Source organism: Hemitrygon akajei, unplaced genomic scaffold (assembly GCF_048418815.1).
Source record: "Hemitrygon akajei unplaced genomic scaffold, sHemAka1.3 Scf000054, whole genome shotgun sequence".
NCBI lineage: Eukaryota > Metazoa > Chordata > Chondrichthyes > Myliobatiformes > Dasyatidae > Hemitrygon > Hemitrygon akajei.
The window spans coordinates 1,881,769-1,892,277 of record NW_027331940.1 but is presented as its reverse complement, the minus strand read 5'-3'; the positions used below and the strand labels follow the sequence as shown (position 1 = coordinate 1,892,277).

At 44.0% G+C, this 10,509-nt stretch overlaps 2 non-coding genes across 2 annotated transcripts; both read left to right on the top strand.

The window, feature by feature from the left end:
• Positions 1-3,302: 3,302 nt before the first annotated feature.
• On the top strand, positions 3,303-3,387 carry trnap-cgg (transfer RNA proline (anticodon CGG)). The gene is given in 2 exon segments: positions 3,303-3,338; positions 3,352-3,387. It is a non-coding gene; the product is annotated as a tRNA-Pro (tRNA).
• Positions 3,388-8,751: 5,364 nt separating this feature from the next.
• Positions 8,752-8,833, top strand: trnas-uga (transfer RNA serine (anticodon UGA)). Its single transcript has one exon. It is a non-coding gene; the product is annotated as a tRNA-Ser (tRNA).
• Positions 8,834-10,509: the final 1,676 nt, after the last annotated feature.

Below are 10,509 nucleotides of genomic sequence, written 5' to 3'. Positions count from 1 at the left end.
GCTCATCACAAGTGATCTCACATAGTCCATCAATACCACGTGTTTAGTCACGAGGGCAGAGAACTGCATCGAGTTCCTGGGGAGATTGAGGCAAGAGAGGCTTCCCGCCTCCATTCCATCCAGATTTAAGCGGAATACTGTCGGCAGTGTCCTTATCAGCTGCGTAACCGTCTCACACGGGAATTGCAAAACATCTGCACACGAACATTGTAATGGAGTGTGAGAACCGCTGAGAAAATCATCAGGGCTCCTTCGTCCACATCCCAGAAGCGCTGCGTTCACAGAGACCGCAACATTATCAAAGGCAACTCCCATTAGTTGTGCTGAACCACAATATCATCGACCTCATACCGTCAGGAGGAACGTACCACGGGATCAGATCAAGGACTGTTTGGTTGAATAACATCTTTCCCGCCCTTTGAGACTTCAGAAGGCCCAACTGGCAATTATTAAACGTTATTTATGTCAACGTCTGTTGCTTTATGCACATATGTTTAACTATATGTTTTACTGTATATGTATTTTTGCCATCTTGGCCATCTCCAGAATATATATTAATCTGTGATAATATTATTGTGTTAACAATATTTTATGTGTTCTATGTGATATAGAATTTGTGTTTCGAAGCTTGGTTCCAGATAATTAGTTAATTCATTTAGATATATACATGTTTATGGTTGAATAACAGTAAATTTAAAGCTGAACGAATGATGGTTGAAGAGGTTTAAGTGAAAGTTCAAGAGATGGTCCCACAAAACAAACGGCTAACGACACGAATGATATTCGGATGCACGTTTCCAAAGCAGAATGGATTACTAGTCCATCGCTTTAACCGCACCACCACCTCGTCGGTTATTCAATGTCTGTATTTCTTTGGAACACACAAATCTCCGTTTATGGTCTGCATGTTTGCTTTATGTTCTATTTCTATTGATGTTGCTTGTCCATGCTTACCGGAATTCATGGAGATGGATAAGGAAGGGTTGGAATGATCTGGGCCAACCACAGGAAAATGGAAGTAGCTATCAAGGCCCCTTGGGCGCTGTGGTCGTGTTCGACATCCGTGTTCTATTCCCTGCAGAGTAACTCAGAATATTCTGTATAGTGGAATAAGATAAATATATTTTGAACTAACGATGTCCAGTTGTTTTCTTATCACGCTGTTTGACCTCAAGTAAACGGATGTTATAGGAATTCACCACTTGATTCTTAAATATTAACTTTTCATGGCTTGGACAATCATGACCACCCGACAGCAAAATACCCTTAGCCATTTCTAAATAATCTGACTTAAATAATGTGACCTAATGGATACGGTGTCTGACTTCGGATCTTGATGTGAGATTATCAGAAGGTTGCCCTGTCGAGTCCTGTAACAGTGGCTAACCTGAAGTTCATGGCTACATGCATCGATTTCAAAGTGTGCCGCGCCGCGAATAAGATGACCGGGTTACGCCGTCTTCCTGGGAAATGTAACCTCATATCGCGTCTTCCTTTCACGCAACATTTAAATTTATGCATGTTGTCTGTGATGTATTTAGGAAAACACGCTCATAAACAACACGTCAGAGCTCCCCCAAATGCCCATTGGAAGGCGAAGTGTGCTTCACATATACAGGTCGGCTGCAGTGGAGGAAACACTGCAGTTGAACTTTTTAACGATTGGGAAAGGAGTTTCAATGCAGGTTTCCTTTCAGCAGCAACGTGCGCGGGGTCGGTCCTGATTGAGACGCGAAGAATGGGCACTGGAATCTGGAAACATGGCTAATTTTGAAGGAAGAGTGATGGGCGATGACAGCCTGATAGGGCTGGGGATGTCAGAGTTCAATCTGAGGTGTGAGGGCGCAGTGTTGTCCTGTATCTTGCCTGTCCCTCGGTGAAACTGAGATTTCGGTTGATTGAGCGTATTTTAATCAACGATAATGTATCAGATGATTACACCACATGCCGGGACTAGTTGTGTAAAATTAGTTAATACCGTCGGTAGTATTCATGTTGAATAACACAGTAGTCAACACTGTCGGCTGGACCTTTCAAAACATCTCGTCTTCTCTGACCACAATCCTAAACTAGTCTAAACCTATCTTCACGCACCAAGTCCATTTCATTCTATTCTCAGCTTCTCTGTCAAAACAAACAACACTTCCCTCTAAACAGCAGCAGCAAGCTGAAATAAAAGTTTCTTTTCTACTACCCCATCCCCGGAAACTTGAAAGCACATTAATCCTTTGATTGGTTACAGTAATGAAGTTAACCATAAGTTCACCACCATGGCCGGGATAGATTAGTGGTCTAAGGCTTTGTGTTATGGTTGCCGTTTCCACTGGAGAGGTAGTTTCCAATCCCATCCATGAGAGTTCTGCATTCTTACTCTCTTTCGTTCTTTGTGTTCTTCATTTTACAGCCAGTATGGCTGAAGGAAAGTTTCTGTCATTCAGCAAATACCCCCATCCTGTTGTCTTTCATGATCTTCTCGTTTTCCCCTCGACTGTCAGAAAGATATGAATCACCCTCCACACACTCTCTCTCATTCCATCTCCATACCAGTTTTTACCTAAACAGCAATGTGGTGATGTCATCGGCGATGGCAATCATACTCGACGTGAAGTGGGGGTATGTGGATGATAGATTCCACAGTTTGAATGGAAATCCTCTTGTGAGTTTCGACTTAGATGCACCGAAAAGAGGTAAAGACAGATAGTAAATTTGGAAGGTGACGTGACATAAAATGGAAGGTCACGTGACGGAACAATGCTTGCCAGTGAAAGGATGATCAGACTAACTGAGCAGAATGTGAGACGAACTTGCGAAACACACACAGTATGCTGGAGGAACTCAATAGGCCAGGCAGCATCTCTGGAAAAAGAGTACAGTCCACGTGTGAAAATTCATCCTGGTGTCAGTTGTTATTGTCTGCCATTTATCAAACGTCTCCGCTGTTCATGGTAAACCTGCCCGAAATCATTCTAATTATCCAGCTTCTACCAGCAGCCGAGGCAGGGAATTGCCGAGGAACATCACCCTATGCAAGAAAAATACGCTCGCAATTCAGTTTTAAACATGCGTCCCTTGTTTGGCTCCTTTCCATTGGCAAACCCATTCTGACATGCGCTACATCAAGGTCCGTTATATTTTTATTCTGATTGAATCAATTAACGAATACTCTTGTAATCTCAAAGGAATACGGGCCCAACATATTTCGATATCAGGCTCTCCTCTCAACAACGGAGAGGACCACGGGTTTTCCACCAATTAACTTTAAATGGCTTCGGAGTTCAGTTGTGACGCAATCTGCGAGTGCAGGCTCGTTGGTCTAGTGGTACGATTCTCGCTTCGGGTGAAAAAAGCATATGCGAGAGGTCCCGGGTTCAAATCCCGGACGAGCCCCGTTATTGGATATTATCAGCGATTTGTTTCACGATTTTTGCATTGACGCTCGAGAGAATTGCCTATATCAAACAGAAACTCTGAAGGAGGAATTGGAAATAGTTTTCAAGGCAGGTAAGTTTAAAGTGTCACATTTTGGAATGTCAAACCAGCTGAGTATTTATTCTATGAGGGTTAGAGCACCGGGGAGTGCAAATCAGCAGGGAGAGAGAGTCGTAGAGGGGCATAGTTTGCTGAAACCCGTCTCATGTGCAGAGAGACTGTGGGAAAGGTGTTCGGCACGCTGGCCTCAGGAGGTCAGTGTAGGAGTTGGGAGACTGTGTTGCTGTTACACTCTGTTGTTGACATACGTGTGAAATGGAAACAGCGCAGCAGTCTTTGGGAAACGATGGGTCTGCATGTTGATGAGCGCTGTAGACATTAATGTGGAAGAACAAGAAAGCGGCAAGTGAACTTATATAGCTTAACCTCTTCCCTTTTCCCGACCAGTACACAAGTGCCTCTAACTTGCATAGAATATCGGCTTATACACTTCATAATGTTGCGAATCGGTGCGGGCAGAAATTAGGTGACAAGCAGAACTGCTCACTCCAGTCACATTGTTGTGCCAAACGCTTGGGGTTTCGAGAGCTGCAATCTTCCCACTGAACTCATTTTCTGCTGATCCAGATTGAGATTCCCAGTTCTGATCTTCACCAACATCTGTCTTACGGATGTGACTTACTTCAGAATCAGAATCAGATTCGGGTTTAATACTTGGGACGTATGTCGAGAAATCTGTTAAATTAGCGGCAGCAGTACAATCAATACATGATAAATATAGAAGTAAAAATCAATCAAACATTCAATCACAGTAAACATATGTATATTAAATTGTTAAATTAAAAATAGAGCAAAACAGATAAAAGAGTGATGCAGTGTTCATAGGTTCAATGTCCATTTAGACATTGGATGACAGAGGGGAAGAACTGGTTCCTGAATCGCTGAGTGTGTGGCTTTAGGCTTCTGTACCTCCTTCCTGATGGTAACAGTGAGAAGAGGAATGTCCTGGGTGATGAAGTCCTTAATGACGGTCGCCACCTTTCTGAGGCACCGCTACATGAAGATGTTCTGGACACAACGGAGGCCTGTCCCTAGGGCGGAGCTGACTAATTTCATAACTTACTGCCAGTCTCGCCGCTGGCTTTTCGGGGCCGCGCTGAAGATCCTTCATCCCTGTCAGTCGGCGACGTTCAGGGATTCATTCATCGTGTCTGTAGCGTCCTCTCGGTTTGCGTAATTGCCTGCCAAGTCCCGGGTAGCGATTCAGAAATACCGGCGGATACATATGTAGACGTATGTTTCACTGAAGTTTTCGTTGACCAGTTCGGCTTGTTATCTCTGAGCTGAACCCTGGAAATTGTGGGAGCGGGGGAACACTCTCAGTCTGCCCTCCACCATTTGACCTGTTTGGCTTGAGTGACCCTACCAAGAGTCAAAGCATCAACTCCTAACTCCAGCCAGCTTCGCTCTCCAGGTTACTGAGCAAGGCAAGCCTTCACACCGCGACTAGGTTGTGTTCTGTTTGGAGTCTGTGGATGTGATCACTAATTATAAGCCAACCCTGAGACGAATACCAGGAATGTCTGACAACATACCGAGCTGAAACCAATCACGTGAAAGTGACAGTCTCAGCCCATCCTGAGTTTGCATTGAAATGTGCAAACCCTTTCTGAAGAGTGTCGTTCTCCGTGACGCCACTCGCTGCTCCATTCTGTAGACACTGAACCATTTCAGCAACGACCAAGGACTGATTACACACAGTCACTCACACCGGGTGGCCCGGAAGAAAAGCCATTGCGTTGACTGTACTGCTGATCAATGACTGGGACGGGTGAAGCATCGAGGAGGCGGTGACTTTCCCTGCTACCCATGCTGCACTCGGAACTTGGAGGAACACATCGTTTACGTTGACTCTGCAGGCAATCCCGTTTCAAATGACACCAGGCGTCTCAGCATCAGATGGATATGCTGGTTCGGTGGAGCCGAAGCAACAACCTTCTCATCAATTTTAGTAAGTCCAGGGAATTAATTGTACTCCAGGGAGAATGCGTCAGGTGAACAAACGCAAATCCTCACTGGAGGTTCAAAAGTGTGAAACTATGGAATTTGTTGCCACGGGCGGCAGTGGAGGCCGGGTCACTGGGTGTATTTAAGGCAGAGATTGATAGGTTTCTGAGTAGTCAGGGCATCAAAGGTTATGGTGAGAAGGCGGGGGAATGGGACTAAAGGGGAGATTGGATCAGCTCATGACGAAATGGCGGAGCAACCTCGATGGGCCGAATGGCCAACTTCTGCTCCTTTGCCGTATGGTCTTATGGTCTTCTGGGTGAATAACTTCAGGTTCCTGGGCGTCGACATCTCAGCGGATCCATCCTGGTCCCAACATGCTGACGCGGTCACTGTGCAGACGTCATAATTGTTCATTAATGCGATTTAGAGTGCTGTCGAAGAATCAAATGCATTTCTGTGGGCGTACCTGGACAGCATTGTCAGTCGTTGCGTCACAGTCTGGTGTGGGGCGGGGCTCGAATGCGTAGGATGGAAAGAAGGGGCAGAGTGCTGTAGTGACGGGCACGCCTCGCCAATATCATGTTCTCAATACGGTGCCAAAAGAAGGCTGGGTGCATTATTCAGGACCTTCACCAGACCAAACATGCCCTCTACATATTTCTACCCACGGGGGTGGGGAGTGGGGGAGTGTGGCGTGGGGTGGTGGATGTAGAGGAGTCTGAAAATAGAAAATCACATTTTTATTAAGAGCCGCTTTTTCTGCTCAGCTTAGACATTTCTCAACACATGAACGCATGAACTCTCACTAACAATTCCCTTTTTTAAATTTCTATTTATTTTATTTATTGTAATTTATAGTGACGTACAGAAAATTTTAAAAAATCCTTAGTGAGAGATAACATAGGATCAGAAGATGGAAGTTATATGCAGGCCTCTAGCAGTCGACGTTGAGTACAAATGACAACGGGAGATGCACAAGGCATGTGAAAATGGCAATATTACGATGGTCATTGTAGGATCTCCACATTCAGGTAGTTTGGGAATGCCTACTGGATGGTTTTTTTAGAGTACATTGTGGTTGAGCCCATTAGGAAAAGACAGTTGCGGATTGTGTGTTGTGTTGTGCTTTGACCAGGTAGATTAGTATACAGGAATGCTTCAGAGTCAGTGATTGTAATGTGATCGATTTTATCCTGCAGTCTGAGAGCGAGAATCTAAAATTAGACGTATGAGTATTCCATGCAGTAAGTGGAACTGCAGTGGCACGAGTGAGGAGAATAGAAAGGTGCAAACGGTTAATATTATTCTCAAAGCCTGCATGTACAATACAACTCTGATATTTGTCTGCTCCGGACAACAACTGAATCCAGACAGGTCATGGGTGTTGATGTAAGGACAGACATCAACCCCGGCACGAAAAAGGAAATGAAACAAATCTCACAAACCCCAAACTGTCTCCTCGGCCCGAGCAATAAAATAATAATAGCGACAATAGCAGTCCCCCAAAACATCAGTGGCAGAAAGAAGTCAGGGACGATAACAATCCTCGACCCCGTCACTCGCATGGAAACACAACAGCAATAACAGTTCCCGACCACGTCATTCGCAGAGAATAACGTCAGGGACGATAACAGTCCTCGACCCTGTCACTCGCAGAAAACAACAGCGACCTAAGTCTAGGGCTGGCCAAGTCGATTGGAAAGGGGAACCAGCAGGGTTAACGGCAGATCCAGCAGGGCTGGTGTTCTAGGGGCAATTGGAAAGGCGCAGGATAGATGCATCACAAATAAGAATAAATATTCGATAGGGAGAATGAGGCAACAGTGGCTGATACTGGAAAGTAAAGGCAGCATAAAGGCAAAAGTGAGGGCTTATAGCATAGCAAGCATTAGTGGGAAGCTACAGGTTTGGGATGCTTTCAAGTTACAAAAGAAAGCAAACAAAATTTGATGAGAGGAAAAATTAAATGGCTAATATTAGAGAAAATATCATTTTTTCGGACATATGAAGAATAAAAGGGATGCGAGAGTGGATGTCAGAAAGCTGGAAAATGACGCGGAAGAAGCAGTAATGGGGGGAAAAGAAAAGACGGACGAACTGAATGAATATTCTGCTCTGTGGAAGACTCCAGCATAATGGCACCGATGAACGTGTGTCAGAGGGCATCAGTGAGAGTGGATGTTATGACTCTGGAGAAGGTGCCTGTGAAGCTGAAAGCTCTGAAGCTGTATGTCAACGGGACCAGTTGGACTACACCCCAGGGTTCTAAAAGGGGGAACTGAAGATTCTCGAGGCAATAATAGTAACCCTTCACGTATCATTACATTCTAGAATAGATCCTGATGGTTGGAAAATTGGGATTGTTACTCCACTCTGAAAGAAGGAAGGGAGGCTAAAGAAAAGAAAATATAAGAAAGGTAGCCTGACTTCAACGTGTTCAAAAAATCAAAAGATTCAAACACATTTAAGGTCAAAGATGAGTTGAGGAGAATGGGAGAAGATTGGTCAAATAGATTATCGTGTGGTACGATGATGCACATTGGAAGGAAAGATACGGTGGCATTCAAAGGTTTGGGCACCCCGGTCAAAATTTCTGTTACTGTCAACATCTAAGCGAATAAAAGATGACCTGATTTCCAAAAGGCATAAAGTTAAAGATGACACATTTCGTTAATATTTTAAGGAAGATTACTTTTTTTTATTTCCATCTTTTACAGTTTCAAAATAAGATAAAAGGAAAAGGGGCCGAAGCAAAGGTTTGGGCACCCTGCATGGTCAGTACTTAGTAACACCCACTTTGGCAAGTATCACACCTTGTACAGGGTTTCTGTAGCCAGCTAGGAGTCTTTCAATTTTTGTTTGGAGGATATGCGTCCATTCTTCCTTGCAAAAGGATTCCCGCTATGTGAGATGCTTGGGCCATCTTGCATTCACTGCTCTTTTGAGGTCTGTCCACAGATTTCTGATGATGTTTAAGTCGGGGGATTGTGAGGGCCATGGCAAAATCTTCAGCTTGTACCTCTTGAAGTAGTCCTTTGTGGATTTTGAGGTGTGTTTAGGATCATTATCCTGTTGTAGAAGCCATCCTCCTTTCATCTTCAGCTTTTTTACAGACGGTGTGATCTTTGCTTCCAGAATTTGTTGGTATTTAATTGAATTTATTCTTTCCTCTACCAGCAAAATGTTCCCTTTGCTACCGGCTGCAGGACAAGCGCAAAGCATGATCGATTCATCATCTCCGTTACCGAAAATAAATTAAGTACAACCCTCACTTCAGGTGTAGTGCTACGGTAGGTGCTGAAAATTGATGGAGCTGCGATGGCCGAGTGGTTAAGGCGTTGGACTTGAAATCCAATGGGGATTCCCTGCGCAGGTTCGAACCCTGCTCGCAGCGCTCACACTACAAGCAGCAGCGTGTAGTGTGCCAATAAAATTTAACACACTGGATGCTGTCTGAGCGCTGCCCCCAAATGTGTTCAGTTGACAATCTGCAGTTGCCTTGCAAAATACCTGATACACCCATAGGCTCTCCATGTCTGTTTCGTGGACAACCGATCGTCCTTTATTTTAATCCCAACGAAGTACATGACCTCACACATTCCTGCATTCCTGTTTATTCAAAATAAACATTTTTGTCCAGTTTGTGCCCTCACTGAACGAACCAATTGCAGCCTAAATATTCTCATTGCAACCCGCTGTCCGGCAATTCACGTCATCAGCCTCACACAGTCAGGACAGCTCATTAATGAAGGACGACAATAGACCGTCATGACACTGCCGATAAAAATTCTTCCAATCTGCAAAGGAGCAACGTCGACACAGATAGCACCGGATATTAAGGTTGACCTTGGGAGTCTAAGGTTATGAGACAGAAACACACATTCAGCGGTTCAGGAACAGCTTCTTCCCCTCTGCAATCAGAATCACGAATTGACTTTGAAGCTTAGAACACTACCTCACTTTATTAATATACAGTATTTCTGTTTTTACATATTTTCATAATCTATTCAATATAGGTAATTGGTTTACTTGTGTATTTATTATTATGTTTTATTTCATTTGTTGTTATTATTATTATTTTCTCTCTCTGCTAGATTATGTATTGCATTGAATTGCTGCAGCTACGTTAACAAATTTCCCGTCACATGCCGATGATAATAAACCTGATTCTGATTCTCTGTTCAACGCGGTACTTTCCCGATTCGATTTTCATTAACGGCATGGATTCCGATGTACTGACTTCTGGTACCGTATCCAGCACAGATCTGGAGCCGGTAACACGTTCTTCAATAAATCCTATTCCCTCGGCTGGGGAGATTCGAGAATTTGTGGAGTTGACATCCCATATTTCTGTCAGTTCAATTCTCGCAGCATTTTTAGCTGAGAATATATACCAGATTAGGAGGTCCTGATTCAGTACTTCAACGTAAAACATTGAAAATTTCTTCCACCACACCCCCCCCCCCCACCACACCCGCATATGCTGGTCGCCGTCTTGAGTTTCTACTGCGCGAAAATAACTGACAGTGATTCAATTCATCTGTATCTGGTGACGGGTCTAACCGAGGGGATCATGCATTATACGCAATTGGTGAGTACGTTAAAGTGAACTCAAATTTATATTTATGCGCACATCCATGTGTACACACAAGCGCAATGAAACATGCACTTGCTGATGGGTGGGGACAGGTGGAAACTAGCCAAATCGACCTGCCCATACAGCCTTTTTAGCTACGATATTTTCACCTTGCAACCGAGTGTCTAACAATAGATTATGAGTAGAAACAGGACGATTGATGCCGGTGTGTTCTACAACTGTACGGATGCAGATCTCCTCGCTTCGTTCACCAACGTACTTCCTTTAGTTAGACAGCGGGCGATTTATCGCACTGAGCAGAATCCTTGCGTCCAAATCAGACAACAACACACAAAATTTGTGTCTGTTGTATGAATTTCCAGCATCTGCAGATTTCCTCGTGTTTGCTATCCAGATCAAAACTAACTTTGGAATTTTAAGAATTAATGGCACTAATTTAATGTTAATTGCCTTTATAATTGAAAAAACTGGGA